Source organism: Bubalus bubalis, chromosome 12, assembly GCF_019923935.1.
Source record: "Bubalus bubalis isolate 160015118507 breed Murrah chromosome 12, NDDB_SH_1, whole genome shotgun sequence".
Taxonomy (NCBI): domain Eukaryota; kingdom Metazoa; phylum Chordata; class Mammalia; order Artiodactyla; family Bovidae; genus Bubalus; species Bubalus bubalis.
In genome coordinates, this window is record NC_059168.1 from 23,333,610 (window position 1) to 23,350,972 (window position 17,363).

Consider the following 17,363-nt stretch of genomic DNA (forward strand, 5'->3'; position numbering starts at 1 on the left):
GAATTATTTCTTTCATGGATCATGCCTTTGGTGTTGTATCTAAAAACTATTGCCAAATCTAAGGTCGTCTGGATTTTCTCCTATTACATCCTCTAGAAGTTTCATAATTTTAAAATTTACATTTATGTCCATGATCCACTCCAGTACTCTTGGCCTGGAAAATCCCATGGACGGAGGAGCGTGGTGGGCTTCAGTCCATGGGGTCGCTAAGAGTCGGACACGACTGAGCAACTTTGCTTTCACTCTGCACTTTCATGCATTGGAGAAGGAAATGGCAACCCACTCCAGTGTTCTTGCCTGGAGAATCCCAGAGACGGGGGAGCCTGGTGGGCTGCCGTCTATGGGGTCGCACAGAGTCAGACACGACTGAAGCAACTTAGCAGCAGCAGCAGCATGTCCATGATCATTTTGAATTCCTTTTTGTGAATGGTGTAAGGTCTGTGTCTAGATTCTTTTCTTTTGGTATGCGGATGTCCAGTTGTTCCAACACCATTTGTTGAAAAAGCTGTCCATTTTCCATTGCAGTGCCCTTGTTCCTTTGTTAAAGAACAACTGAGTATCCTCAGAGAGGTCTCTTCCTGGACTTTCTACTGCTCCATTGATTTGTTTACTCTTTGTCCAATATCACACTGTCTTGATTACTATAGCTTTAAGTCTTGAAGACAATAATCAGTTCACCAACATTGTTCTTCTCTTTTAATATTGAATTGATTACCCTGAGTCCTTTGAGTCCATATAAACATTAGTCAGTTTATAAGAGTCCAAGTTTTTTTCACTATTATGATATTCTTTGTCTTTTTCTGGAAATTTTAGTCTGTTGCACTTTGATTAATAATATGTTTGTATTTTACTACTATACTACTTTGTACACATTGTAGTTACCTCTAGATTTTTAAAAGTCCATTTATACTAAACTTATGCAATTGGAACAGGTGTGATTTATCACATATTGTAAAATTTGATGTTAAAAAATAATTAGCATATATCATCCCTTTATATATTTCCCATGGTGTACTAATGCAATAGCAATTTGTTACTAGCTATAAATCATTTAAAATGAACAATTCTCTTTATTATTATAAATTTTACATTGCTCCCTTTTCTCATAAGTTTGTATTTTCACTTCAATAGAATTTTATGCTAACATAATATAATTTTATGCTTGAAAGTATTTTAGTAATCACTCAGTCATTATTCTCTACAGTAAAACTGTGTACATAATTGAAAATTTTAATTTCTTTCCTGTGACCATGTGGATTTATGTGCTAATATTTTCTTCTTAATTGAATTCTCATTCCAATTATTATTAACATAAAAACATCAAGTCTTGAATGTGTTAACCATTTGGTGAACAAACATTAAACATAAAAAGAATAATTATGTTGAAATAAATTTCTCTTGAGATGCATAGGTGAATGATTTGTGGTATGCTTGTAGGCTGTTTTTAGGACTGTGCATCTGGGGTAAGGTATCATAGTAAGGGTCAAATTGAATGAGGTGTAGTGTTAGAACTTTTACAACATGGAAAAAAGAGCAATTGTAAATGAGGTGAATAAGAACCAACATGATTCAACCAAGGACACATACATGCTCAGGCAAATAAGTTTATAATAGAGATTATATAGACATTAAGGTGGAGAAGGCAATGGCACCCCACTCCAGTACTCTTGCCTGGAAAATCCCATGGATGGAGGAGCCTGGTAGGCTGCAGTCCATGGGATCGCTAAGAGTCGGACACAACTGAGCGACTTCCCTTTCACTTTTCACTTTCATGCATTGGAGAAGGAAATGGCAACCCACTCCAGTATTCTTGCCTGGAGAATCCCAGGGACGGGGGAGCCTGATGGACTGCCATCTATGGGGTCGCACAGAGTTGGACACGACTGAAGCAACTTAGCAGCAGCAGCAGACATTAAGGCTCTGATTTGTTGTTGTTGTTCAGTTGCTAAGTCATGTCTGACTCTTTGCAGCCCCATGGACTATAGCACGCCGGGCTCTGCTATCCTTCACTGCCTCCAGGAGTTTGCTCAAACTCATGGCCATTGAATCAGTGATGCTGTCTAACCATCTCATCCTCTACCACCTCCTCCTCCTTTTGCTTTCAATCTTTCCCAGCATCAGGGTGTTTTCCAGTGAGTTGGCTCTTCACATCAAGTCCTAAGTACAGGAGCTTCAGCATCAGTCCTTCCAATGAATATTCAGGGTTAATTTCCTTTAGGATTGACAGGTTTGATCTGCTTGCTGTCCTGGGGACTCTCAAGAATTTCATCCAGCACCACAGCTTGAAAGCACCAATTCTTCAGCACTCAGCCTTCTTCCAAGGATCTATGCTGTACAGGGAGATCTCTGTTGCTAGGCACTCTGCCTGGAAGTCAGCTCTGAGTTGTATATGCATGAAAAGTTTCATTTGCAATATCAAGAGGAAAGTATCTATAGGAGATAAACATAGGTTTCCACATTCAAAAGCTTCTTTATATAAAATCTTCTTTTAAAATTTTCATTAGAGGCAAAGGAAATTGATTTGTTTGAAAACCAGTCATTTCCTGGAGCAAATACTTGCATACTGTGACTATGAACTATTAATATTAATAATTACATTACATATAGTACATGCATATATACAATATTATGTGCTTAATATGTTATATGGTTGATATTATCAATGACTTATATGTATATGATTAATATATAACATATGCATATAGAATATTCATGTATTATGTATAATATTAACAACTATCAATATTAATAACAGGGTAAGGAAGTATCCTTAAATAAAATGCAAGAAAGATGGATTCTACATTGTGCAGTGTTTGTATATTCTATCTCTATATCACACCAACCTCTTCTGTTAATCATATGGTTCAGAAGACAAGCCAAGCAAGGTTTGGCAGATGGAAGGTACCGTGTGCCTAAAGACACTTGCTCTATTAGGGAGAGTCAAGGTAAATTACTGGTTATGATTAAAATTGACTGATAACCTGCTGAGTATCCATGGTTTTTATCTGTGATTTGGAAGAGGATGCCTAAGGCCAGAATGTGTGTCATCTATGGATACCTGATTACATTGCTACCAACTGGAGATGACCTAATATATGTCTTATGAATAGATAAGGTTTACCTATTCTTTCCAACATCTCTCTTATAATTAACACATGGATATATGTGCTATGCTAACTCTATGTCTAATATATCTTAGCAGTTACTTGCTTCTGTGCTTAAGTTTGTCTTCTATTTTTTTGTCATGGTCTTTACAACAGAAATGAATATTCTTCAATACTTCAGCAAACATACTTTCCATACTTCCTGTTCTTTGCTTCTTTATTCCTTCCTCTGAACTATCCTTGACTTACTTCACAATAGTGAAGTAATAATGAATAATAGTGAAGGAATAATGAAATACCTCACAGAACACCCTCTGTTTTTCTTGAGACTTGCACAGTGTTATGAATTCTCTATATTTATTTTGACACAAGCCCTATTCCCACATCCTTTTCTGAAGAAAGAAAGTGGTAGAAGAAAGTACTTCCAGATTTCTTGTTAGCTGAGAAGAAATTAACCCCTCTACATGTGGAACCCTATATATCATGTTTTCTGCTACAATATATAGAGCTGAAACATTCCTACCAAATCAGGAGACCACAAGGAAATCATAGTAACTAGGCTGCCTCATGTCCACTTGTGAGTGAACCTGCTGCGTTCAGTGAGCAACATGTCTGGCAACTAAAAGATGATTAACAGGAATTGAAATCTTCATACAGTCTCTCTAGAGATTCCTATTTTTAGCATAGAGCAAAACTTCTAAAAGCCTTGTTTCTACCAGTTCATCAGTGTAAGAAAGCCTTCCTCAGCGATCAATGTAAAGAAATAGAGGAAAACAATAGAATGGGAAAGACTAGAGATCTCTTCAAGAAAATTAGAGATACCAAGGGAACGTTTCATGCAAAGATGGGCTCGATAAAGGACAGAAATGGTAGGGACCTAACAGAAGCAGAAGATATTAAGAAGAGGTGGCAAGTATACACAGAAGAACTGTACAAAAAAGATCTTCATGACTCAGATAATCACGAAGGTGTGATCACTCACCGAGAGCCAGACATCCTGGAATGTGAAGTCAAATGGGCCTTAGGAAGCATCACTACGAACTAGGCTAGTGAAGGTGATGGAATTTCAGTTGAGCTATTTCAAATCTTGAAAGATGATGCTGTGAAAATGCTGCACTCAATATGCCAGCAAATTTGGAAAACTCAGCAGTGGCCACAGGACTGGAAAAGGTCAGTTTTCATTCTAATCCCAAAGAAAGGCAGTGCCTAAGAATGCTCAAACTACCAGACAACTGCACTGATCTCACACACTAGTAAAGTAATGCTCAAAATTCTCCAAGCCAGGTCAGCTATATGTGAACCATGAACTTCCTGATGTTCAAGCTGGTTTTAGAAAAGGCAGAGGAACCAGAGATCAATTGCCAACATCCAATGGATCATCGAAAATGCAAGAGAGTTCCAGAAAAACATCTATTTCTGCTTTATTGACTATGCCAAAGCCTTTGACTGTGTGGATCACAATAAACTGTGGAGAACTCTGAAACAGATGGGAATACCAGACCACCTGACCTGCCTCTTGAGAAACCTATATGCAGGTAAGGAAGCAACAGTTAGAACTGGACATGGAACAACAGACTGGTTCCAAATAGGAAAAGGAGTACGTCAAGGCTGTATATTGTCACCCTGCTTATTTAACTTCTATGCAGAGTACATCATGAGAAATGCTGGGCTGGAGGACGCACAAGCTGTAATAAGATTGCCAGGAGATATACTCAATTACCTCAGATATGCAGATGACACCACCCTTATGGCAGAAAGTGAAGGAGAACTAAAAAGCCTCTTGTTGAAAGTTAAACAGGAGAGTGAAAAAGGTGGCTTAAAATTCAACATTCAGAAAACTAAGATCATGGCATCTGGTCTCATCACTTCATGGCAAATAGATGGGGAAACAGTGTCAGACTTTATTTTTCTGGGTTCCAAAATCACTGAAGATAGTGATTGCAGCCATGAAATTAAAAGACATTTACTCCTTGGAAGGAAAGTTATGACCAACCTAGACAGCATATTAAAAAGCAGAGACATTACTTTGTCAACAAAGGTCCATCTAGTCAAGGCTATGGTTTTTCCAGTGGTCATGCATGAATGTGAGAGTTGGACTATAAAGAAAGCTGAGTGCCAAAGAATCGATGCTTTTGAACTGTGGTGTTGGAGAAGACTCTTGAGAGTCTCTTGGACTACAAGGAGATCCAATCAGTCCATTCTAAAGGAAATCAGTCCTGAATATTCATTGAAAAGACCTCTTACACTGTTGGTGGGAATGCAAACTAGTACAGCCACTATGGAGAACAGTGTGGAGATTCCTTAAAAAACTGGAAATAGAACTGCCTTATGATCCAGCAATCCCACTGCTGGGCATACACACTGAGGAAACCAGAAGGGAAAGAGACACGTGTACCCCAATGTTCATCGCAGCACTGTTTATAATAGCCAGGACATGGAAGCAACCTAGATGTCCATCAGCAGATGAATGGATAAGAAAGCTGAGGTACATATACACAATGGAGTACTACTCAGACATTAAAAAGAACACATTTAAATCAGTTCTAATGAGGTGGATGAAACTGGAGCCTATTATACAGAGTGAAGTAAGCCAGAAAGAAAAACACCAATACAGTATTCTAACGTATATATATGGAATTTAGAAAGCTGGTAACAATAACGCTGTGTACGAGACAGCAAAAGAGACACTGATGTATAGATCAGTCTTATGGACTCTGTGGGAGAGGGTGGGAAGATTTGGGAGAATGGCATTGAAACATGTGTAATATCATGTATGAAACGAGTTGCCAGTCCAGGTTCAATGCACGATACTGGATGCTTGGGGCTGGTGCACTGGGACGACCCAGAGGGATGGTATGGGGAGGGAGGAGGGAGGAGGGTTTAGGATGGGGAGCACATGTATACCTGTGGCAGATTCGTTTTGATGTTTGGCAAAACTAATACAGTGTTTCAGGTTTAAAAATAAAATAAATAAAACAGAGCAAAAGAAATCTGGAAACCAAAAAACAAAAGAATCACTATGCAATATATCTGAAACTAACACAATCTTGTAAATTAATTGTACTTCAACAAGTCCATATATGTGTGCAATCAGAAAAAAAATTTTCTAAATAAAACAGAGCCGAGGGAAAAAAAAAAAGAAAGAAAAGACTGATGCTGAAGCTGAAACTCCAATACTTTGGCCACCTGATGGGAATAGCTGACTCATTTGAAAAGACACTGAAAGATTGAGGGCAGGAAGAGAAGGGGACAACAGAGGATGAGATGGGACAACAGAGGATGAGATGGTTGGATGGCATCACTGACTCAATTGACATAGGTTTGGGTAGGCTCTGGGAGTTGGTGATGGACAGGGAGGCCTGGTGTGCTGCAGTTCATGGGGTTGCAAAGAGTTGCACATGACTGAGTGACTGAACTGATAGGTGTCACACATAATGTGCAAATATATCTAAGGATCTCACCATTTTATGACAAAATGTACCCAAAATTACTCACATAACTCACATAGACTCAGTTTCTCCCTGTATAACTGTATTTTGTTGCTTTTGCTCTAATTCAGCAATAAATTCAAGTAGCTTCTAATGAAAGTGTCTCACTACTCCTGTGCTGATCTACCATTGCCCCAATTCTCCTTGCAAGAAAACAGTTGGGAATAATTAACTAAAAGTATAATTATCAATAATCCAGGTTATAGAAAGGGAGAGATTGAGTATAAAAAGGTGAAGTTAGAGGGCAGGACAATTAAGGAAATTGTGACAAACCACACACATTTAATTTTTGTCTCTTCCCAGTTGTATTATCTCTCATTAGATACTACTATCACCTCCTTGGCTGACTGTGTGATGCTTGTATAGCATGACTTGAGGGACCATTGTAGGTTCTATGTATCCAACATCATTATATTACTCCTGCACCCAATCTGTAATTGCTACCATTAATCATTGTTTGAGTAAAAGCAATGTCTCATGATAAAATGAGCACAAGTTAGAGAATTAGAACCTCTCTTTATCTCTGCAAACTTATCTACAAAATGGACATGATAATTCATCTTCTGCTTGTCAAACAGGCTGCCCTATGACAGTCTCTTAATCTTCTGTTCATTTGACAACTGTTATTGAGTATTCACTGTGTTACAGGAACTAGAACTATAGCAAAAATGAAATCACATGGAGCTTAAAAGCTAGCTTTTGGAACATAATGAAATCATAGAAGGGTACCTCTTAAAAAGTGTCACTGTATTTGCAGACATGAGAATCAGGGAAGTGGGATGGCAGAAGACATATAAAGTTTATGGAAAATAAGGTAAGGGTCTAGAATGAAATGCTGTGTGCATGCGTGTGTGTGTGTGTGTGTGTGTGTGTGTGTGTGTCTGTGTGTAGGGATGGTCATAAAAGCTGAGTGACCAAAGGAACATAATAAGCTTCAGCTGTTCAGTCTGTGGCTAATCTTGACCTTCTGTAAATCAATGACCTGGTACTAAATATAGTATCAACTATAATTTCATTTCATATTGTTATCAGAGAGACTTGTAAAACTACTGCTGTGTGTGCGATAGCTATACAACTTTTAATAACCTTTAAGGGTTACAGCTGTCATTAGATAGGATATTTCCTGGGGGAGGGGGAACACTTCCATTGTAATAGCCTGCCTCCATGCCTTGCTTCTGTTGCTCTCTGATTCTGTCCACCTCTCTCTATCTCTTGAGTATTTGATAAAATCTGTCTTGATTCCTTCAAGAAAAAGTGGGCTCATCCTCTCGAAGCTCCTAAAGAATTTTCTATAGTGCTCTCAAACCCTTACCAAAGACACTCATGTATTACCATTGTTTGTGTCAGACAAAGGTCTTTGATGAGGACTGCTCTATGTATAATCTACCATGAACATTTAGCAATCCATACAATATATGCTGTGTATGGAGTTGATTTTTCATAATGGCCCCAAAACGTGTTGTTTACCTATTTTGTGAATACAGCCTTTAAATTTGACTCTAAATTTGTAAATTCCTGCTTTAAAAAATGCTTTTACAACAAAACTTTTTTTGTCCCGTGAGTAGGAAGAACAACAGTAGATAAATATAAAGAAGATAAATTTTTTTTTTCCTAAGAAAACTTTCATTTTATATGTTGCCTCTGAAAGTCCAAATGTCTCTATTCTTGACTGTTCTATTTGGTCTTTTGCTGAGCCCCCAAATTATAGATGCCCCAAACTAACATCTTCTCTATGAAAAAGAAACTTAATTCTCTCTAAAAAATGGGTAGGATAAAATCCTGAGTTGGGTGCATGATGGTAAAAGACCAGTTTGCCCTTTGTGGCAAGCTGGCCAAGAGACCTAAGATATCCACAAAGAAACCTTTGAAATCAGCAGAAATTATGCTGGCAGGGAGGGTTCCAAGGGAAAGATGTTCTCAGTGAGGCTATGTTTGACAAACGATGCTCTTCAGCCTAAGCCTATTTGATATAGCATGTGATTCTGACAATTACTGCAGGGATGCTATTTTTATTTAGCAAATGCATGGCTTATAATGTCTTTGTATTTATCACTTGCCCCTTGTAACACTTTTTTCACTTAGAAGCACCACATTCTGTTAAGTAGACAAGACTACACAATTGCATCCCAAAACACAAAATATAGTTCAGTAAATAGTTTATCACACAGATGTTCAGAGCACATAATTTTGACACATAATTATATCTCAAATAGGAGAAGTGTCAACAAGCTGAAGAAAAGTGGAAGATTTGGTGGGTGGGGAAGAAATATTACAAAAATAAAATTATAGAAACAGAGGAAAACTAAGGGTGAAGTAGAGCTGCAAAGCCAAGAGGGGTGCTAGAGATATTTTAGTAAAGTTCATTACAAAGGCCCTTTGTTGCTAAATTTCAAGGATGGAATAAAGCGTGTGTATCCAGGTAGAAAAGCAAGTCAGTATCGAAAGGGAAATCATGGTGGTCTTGGACTTCTTCCCAATAACCCATAATTCCAGAACTACAGGGCAGCCCAAGAATGTTATATTCTCCCATCTACCCTTCATCTCTAAAGGAAACAGAAAGACATTAAATAAAGCAGAATTAGGAAAAGACAATATACATAATTGTTAAACCAATAAAACTATTATATAACAAAATGGAACATAAAGAACTAACTCTATATTAAAATACTCAGAAATAGAGAAATTAAACTTAAAGGCTTCTTCACAACAAAGGAAACTATAAGCAAGGTGAAAAGACAAGCTTCAGAATGGGAGAAAATAATAGCAAATGAAGCAACTGACAAACAACTAATCTCAAAAATATACAAGCAACTCCTGCAGCTCAATTCCAGAAAAATAAACGACCCAATCAAAAAATGGGCCAAAGAACTAAATAGACATTTCTCCAAAGAAGACATACAGATGGCTAACAAACACATGAAAAGATGCTCAACATCACTCATTATCAAAGAAATGCAAATCAAAACCACTATGAGGTACCATTTCACACCAGTCAGAATGGCTGCAATCCAAAAGTGTACAAGCAATAAATGCTGGAGAGGGTGTGGAGAAAAGGGAACCCTCTTACACTGTTGGTGGGAATGCAAACTAGTACAGCCACTATGGAGAACGGTGTGGAGATTCCTTAAAAAACTGGAAATAGAACCCCTTTATGATCCAGCAATCCCACTGCTGGGCATACACACTGAGGAAACCAGAATTGAAAGAGACACATGTACCCCAATGTTCATCACAGCACTGTTTATAATAGCCAGGACATGGAAGCAACCTAGATGTCCATCAGCAGATGAATGGATAAGAAAGCTGTGGTACATATACACAATGGTGTATTACTCAGCCATTAAAAAGAATACATTTGAATCAGTTCTAATGAGGTGGATGAAACTGGAGCCTATTATACAGAGTGAAGTAAGCCAGAAAGAAAAACACCAATACAGTATACTAACGCATATATATGGAATTTAGAAAGATGGTAACAATAACCCTGTATGCAAGACAGCAAAAGAGACACAGATGTATAGAACAGTCTTTTGGACTCTGTGGGAAAGGGAGAGGGTGGGATAATTTAGGAGAATGGCATTGAAACATGTATAATATCATGTATGAAATGAGTCGCCAGTCCAGGTTCAACGCATGATACTGGATGCTTGGGGCTGGTGCACTGGGACAACCCAGAGGGATGGTATGGGGAGGAAGGAGGGAGGAGGGTTCAGAATGGGGAACACGAGTATACCTGTGGCGGATTCATGTTGATATATGGCAAAACCAATACAATATTGTAAAGTTAAAAAATAAAATTAAATTAAATTTAAAAAAAAAGAAGTAGAGAAATTCTATAGGAAAGAGTAGGGCTGAGTGTTTAAATCATTGAAATGCAGAACCAGTTTTTAAGGACTTCAATATTTTCATGTTGATTTCATATGACTCTAGATTGATATTTAGGAAATAACATGTCTATGGTGAAGAAACTATTTGAAATTCATCACAAAATTTAGTTTCATTTCAGTTTTTTTCTTCACCCAAATATGAGAGTAATAATCAAATATCTCTTTTAAAAGCAAACAGTACTTCTTTAGGATGGTATGGTAATGGTTCATTTTTCTGTTGACTTGGCCTGTGTGATTGAAATTTTAATATTAATTCCATACCAATTTTTACAAGTTCTTTTTAAAGGGATAAATTATTCATATGCTATTTCATGTTGAAAGTATATCAGTAAAATCTAAGGAAACAATTTTTTACTATTCAGCACAGTTTAGGGGACCAGGCAGTGTTGTGACTGATGCCTAAACTTTTCTTGAGTTTTTAAAAGAAGATCTTTTGGTAAATCCTCCACTCTGTTAATATCACATGTCTATGTAGTAAAAGCTTATCTTGCAAAAGTCCTATGGGCATCTTGGACTCCATCTTGCTTTGTAATAGCCTAAATACCAAGAAGGATTGAATCACAAATGGAATCAGCCAGGAGTTCTCCACTTGGTACATTACTGATTTTTAAAATATCAATTTGACTTTCATATATAAAATAATAGTAAAGCAATACATTTCTATTAAGTACAGAGAAATGTTTACTGCCTTTCAAGTCTTAGAAATTATTTTAAAAATCTTTTATGATATTGCAAACTCACTTTTACTTTTAATTTCTATAAGGAAACACTACAAATAAATCCAGTCCTTTATTGGTCTTTGCTGATTTATTTAGCATTTTTAATTGCCTAGGGGCAGCGGTAAGTTTAGTTTCCTAAGAGATAGGAAGAATAAGAACTGGAGGGATACTGAAGGTCACCATCAGCATATTTCTAAAACACCCCATCACTTGTAGCTATATATTGATGATAGCATCTTACATTATATGATACCAGAAACTGTTAAGATCTATACAGATAATAACACAGCAAATCATCACAACCATCCTTTTATAGGTTGGCTTATACAGATGAACAAACCCTGAGGTTTAAGTTACCTGCCTAATGTCACAAAGCTAGTAAATGTCAGAGCTGTGAACTGAACCCAGAAAATTTGACTCCAGAATTTACTTATACTGCCCACATGATACCCCAACAAGTAATTTGCCTACACAATTAATTAATAGCCATATTCCTAGGTTGATAATGGGCAGGATAGCCCTGTGAGTAGCATTTCATAAAGAATATCAGTATATTCTCACTAAGGATAATACAAATATCCTTTAAGACTGAAACTGTTCCAAAAAGAGAAAATTCTCTCTGTTGGTGGCATAATACCACCATACTAGGTGGGTTTACTCTTTGTGGAGTTTTGGGAGGATATACTTGTGTATACATGGTGGGAGAAGGACTTGAAATTAAATGAATATAAGAAAAGAGAGAAAGGCAGGTGCTCTTGTTGGCTGCTCCTTTGGGCCATACTGATAGTGTCATTAATACCCTAATTGTCATGAGAATATATGTTTTTTGTCTTCATAGGAGGCAAGGAGGCAAGCAGATAAGGGGAAGAAGATAAATCTAATGAATAAAAATATTAGCAACTGTTACTATGTCAGTGCGGAGAAGGCAATGGCACCCCACTCCAGTACTCTTGCCTGGAAAATCCCATGGATGGAGGAGCCTGGTAGGCTGTGGTCCCTGGGGTCGCTAAGAGTCAGACACGCCTGAGCGACTTCACTTTCACTTTTCACTTTCATGCATTGGAGAAGGAAATGGCAACCCACTCCAGTGTTCTTGCCTGGAGAATCCCAGGGATGGGGAGCCTGGTGGGCTGCCGTCTATGGAGTCACACAGAGTCAGACACGACTGAAGCGACTTAGCAGCAGCAGCAGCAGCTATGTCAATGTGAATCAAGAAATAATAGTTTTGGTAAAAAACAGGCCATGGATATTTATTTTTATTGCATAGCACTTAGGATTATTTTGAGGCATTGCAACTTATGCTTCTATTGCCAACAACATTTGTAAAATTGACAGTTTTACAGGGAGGATTGTGAGCAGCTATAAAAGTATTATTTTCCTATAGATTAAAGTTAACTCTGATTTCCATCAACCCATGAAATGTGGTTTAGGGTTCAATCAACAGTCAGAAGCAAGAGTGTGGAATTTAATCTTGGTTGTTTAATCCTTAAGGATCTGCAAGTATCAGGCTATGTTTTCTTTGAGCCCGAGTCCATTTCTGACAGTGAGATAAGAACCCAGACAGAAATATTTTTTCAGCCTTTTAGGGAACCAGGTCTTTCATTACTATACCGTGAAGATTTAACTGTAACAATGCTACTGTCTCTCACTGAACAACACACACACACCAAAAGCATTTTATTCTGGGCATCTTGGAGGTGAGAGTATACGTAAAATGCTACAGTTCAGTTTCCAGCAAAAAAAAAAAAAAAAAAAAACACACACACACACAAATGTTCTTGAGACCAACAGAATATGTATGTTATGTGTCTCTCCACTGATATGGTCATATGTGCAACACCTTCTTAGAAAAGCTTTTTGAAAAAGTTTGAATTGTACTATGTGTCTACTCTAACTTATTTGAGAGAATATAAGAAAATAATCTACAGGAAATCCATGATAAACTAAAATATATGGAGACTAATAAAATGTGTTTGTATGTTAGATAGGTAAACACTACTTCTGTTATCTAAAAAAATGAAGTTGGATGAATATTACAAGAAATAACTCTACACTGGACTTTATCAAAGAGAAGTCCACTATAGAAGAGGAAGAGAAAAAGAGGAAACTATATACCATTACATTAAATAAGATTTTACTTATGTTCATTTATGAAATGGATATTGAGACCCTAGTATTTACTAGGTATATTTTAAACAGATGCTTGAAATATATCACTAGGCTAAAAGAGATAAAAAGTAGTCTTTACAGAGCTTGAATTTTAGCAAGAGGAGACAGAAAATATAATGATAAAATAATATAGAACATTGGGAGGTGATAAGATGTGTGGCAAAAATAGAGCAAGGCAAGTGGGTATGGAAAAATTATGAAATCAAGGACCTAGATGCTGTATCTGGATTATATGAAGTGGTAGAGTTTAATATTTTTAACAGAATGATGAAGAGGGTATTCAGGCAATAATAGTTTAAGGAAAATTGTTGATTCCTATGATGGTTAATTTTATGGGTCAACTTGACTGGGCTAAGGGATGCCCAGACAGCTGGTACAGCATTATCTCGAGGCGTGTCTGTGACAGTTTCTCCAGAAAAGATTGGCATTTGAATCAGCAGACTGAGTAAAGAGGGCCAGCTCTGCTTGTGTCCATGTGCACTACCCAACCTGCCGAGGGCTGAGATAGAACAAAAATGGTGAAGGAAGGATGAATTTGCTCTCTCTACTTACCTGTGACAACTCTCTTCTGCCCACAGACGCTGGCACTTCTGGTTTCCCCTTTTTTGGACTTGTATTAAATTATATCAGTGACTCTCCTAGTTCTCAGGCTTGAACACGGCAGACAGTGGGACTTCTTGATCTGCATAACTGTGAGTCAATTCCTATATGGAATTTCTTCTTTTATAGCTATAACTATCGCAATCTATATCTCTCTCTCTGATGGAAAAAGCATGTAGTGAGACATTTGGTTAGGTACAATACTGACTTCTTAGACATTAGTGTGTGTAATAGAAGACATGCTGCTTTCCTGGATAGCAATGTAATTTAGTCGGTTCCAATTCACCAGTCCTACATATAGTGCCAACTTTTGCTCAGTTTCATGGTAATATTGATAAATTATTATATTAAAAAACATCTCATTTGTGATTATAAAGTCCAGGAAGGGGAGCTGGATCAAGGAGCAGAAGTGGTTTCTCTAATCCTTTTTCCAATAAAGATTGTGCTTTCAGAAGAGAAAATTATGTGGAAAGCCAATAACTAACTATCAGCATTTCATAATTTTCAATGGTGGTTTATGGTATAAGACTCATGTGGTTTTGATTCATATTTCCTTACTGATTGGTGAGGTTGAATACCTTTTCATGCTCTTGTTATTCATTTGATCATCTTCTTTGAAAAATGTCTATGTTCATAGCTGAGTAATATTCTACTGTATATATGTATCACAGGTTTCTTATCCATTCATCTGCTGATGGACATCTATGTTGCTTCCATGTCCTAGCTATTATAAACAGTGCTGCGATGAACACTTAGGTACATGTGTCTTTCAATTCTGGTTTCCTCAGTGCGTATGCCCAGCAGTGGGATTGCTGGGTCATACGGCAGGCAGATCTGTTTAAATTAAGGAATCTCCACACTGTTCTCCATGAAGGCTGCACTAGTTTGCATTCCCACCAACAGTGTAAAAGGGTTCCCTTTTCTCCACACCCTCTCCAGCATTTAAAATGAGGTGGATGAAACTGGAGCCTATTATACAGAGTGAAGTAAATCAGAAAGAAAAACACCAAAACAGTATATCAATGCATATATATAGAATTTAGAAAGATGGTAACAACGACCCTATATACGAGACAGCAAAAGAGACACAGATATAAAGAACAGACTTTTGGACTCTGTGGGAGAAGGCGAAGATGGCATGATTTGAGAGAATAGCATTGAAACATGTGTATTACCATATGTGAAATAGATGACCAGTCCAAGTTTGATGCATGAAACAGGGGACTCAAAGCTAGTGCACGGGGACAACCCAGAGGTATGGGATGGGGAGGAAGGTGGGAAGGTGGTTTGGGATGGGGGACACATGTACACCCACGGCTGATTCATATCAATGTTTGGCAAAAACCACCACAATATTGTAAAGTAATAAGCCTCCAATTAAATAAACTAATTTTTTAAAAAAAAAGAAAAATGTCTATTTTCTCATTTGTAAAATTTGAATTATTTATTGTAGAGTTTTTAGCTGTTGAGTTATATGCATTTCTTATATATTTTGAGTATTAATACAGTATCACATTTGTGGTTTGCAAATATTTTCTCCTATTCAGTAAGTTTCCTTTGCATTCTGTGTATGGTTTCCCTTGCTGTGAAGAAGCTTTTTGGGTTACTTGCTTGTTCTTGCTTTTATTGCTTGTGTTTTTGGTGACATAGCAGTGAAATCATTGCCAAAACCAATGAAAAAAAATTGTCCCTTTGTTTTACTCTAGGAGTTTTATGGTTTCAGGTTTTGCTTGAGTATTTAATCCATTTCAAGTTAATCTGGGGGAGAGGTGTAAGACTGGGGTCCAGTTTCATTCTTTTGTATATGAACATCCAGTTTTCCTAGCACCTTTTATTGAAGAGACTAACTTTTCTTTTCTTGATTCCTTTTCAAATATTAGTTAGTTTATTAGGGTTTATTTTGGAGCTCCTTATTCTGTTCCATTGGTCTATGCATCTATTTTTATGCCATTACCATACTGTTGTGTTTTTTGAACTACCTAGTCACTATCTTGATGACTTAAATATTATTATTGGTATTCAGAGACTGTTATTTTACTTTGTGGTATGAATAGCTAGGTTGATATCATTGAGATTAAAATTTATATCATGAGATAAATTAAATTCAATTGGCAAATTTTAATGAAGCTAAGTAAAATCTGTAATAATGAATGCAGAATAAATTAATCAGTAAGAATTCTTGATGTACTTTATCTTTAAAAGTACAGATATTTTACTTTTGACCACTGCAAAGGCATGGAAATAATATCAAAGCCAGCAGTAAATGAGCATAGCCATTGTCCCATGTGAGGGAAATAGCACTATATGGAGACCAAACATGATAAGTAAATATATATAATATTTATAAAAGAGAGGCTTCTTGCATTGATCACTGATGAGACTATAACTTGAACTGCGGATTATGATGAATTCAAATCTTTGTAATTGAAGCTCAACAAACAACAAAATCAAATAAAGCAAAAATAAAAACACTGGCTGCTTACTCCAAGGCTAGTATTAATTACTACTTCATCTCTGCTAATTTCTCTTGTTTATGAATTAGGTGGTGACCTCTGACATCATCAACTGTGGTTCTAGATAGCACTTTTCCTAGAGTTTGGCAAGTGACTGAATTCTGGGAATAAGCCCTTTGGGGGTAGAGATAGTTCAGAGAAAATTACTCCTAGTTAGTATAAAGTTATAGTAGATTCAAGAAGAAGCATTTGTTCTGGGTTGCACCTTGCTTGTCTCATTATTTTGAATGAAATCTTTGTGGGGATATGATGATCAGAATAACTTCCATCATTTTGGAACACTGTAAAAAAAGACCTGGGAAAATATAGTGATGCCAGTCTTAATCCTTGGTGCTGGCTTAACCAATGACTACAAGAAATAATTATCCTACCCTTGTTGAGTGAGGAAGAGAAAATCAAGTCTCTAGTCTAGGCTACTATAGCTTGGCCATTGTCTCACTTGAAGGGAAAGCCTTTCCTAATTGATACATTAGCATGTGTATACAATCTCTATATTAAAAAAGAAGCACTTTTTTTGCTGTCTCGCAGCCTCCAATTAAAATAAATAAATTAAAATAATAATAATAATAAAAAGAAACATTATCTATTGGTTGTAAACACTACCATAATCACCAATACTAGTAGTGAACAGTTAATTCTTTCCATTTGTGATTTTTTTTTTTTTTAGCACAGTGCTGTTGCTCTTTCCTGAATGCTTCATTCTGTTGCAGGAACTGGAAGGTCATTAGATGAGGCTAGGGGTGAGGGGATACTTTGTTTCAACTATTTTCTCCCCAGTGCCAATCAAAGTAACACTTAGTTTTTACATGAACTCTGTTCCTATTTGAGCATTTTTCCTCTAAGGGAAAGATGAAGGGGCATTCTGATAACCTTCATTAGAAAT

At 36.9% G+C, this 17,363-nt stretch overlaps 1 long non-coding RNA gene across 1 annotated transcript in view; it reads left to right on the forward strand.

Moving 5' to 3' along the window:
- Window positions 1-17,363, forward strand: part of LOC123328443 — a 106,183-nt gene that overhangs the window by 72,358 nt on the left and 16,462 nt on the right. Inside the window, exon 2 of the long non-coding RNA XR_006543266.1 lies at window positions 13,946-14,059. This is a non-coding gene — a long non-coding RNA (uncharacterized LOC123328443). The remainder of the gene's footprint in view (window positions 1-13,945; window positions 14,060-17,363) is intronic.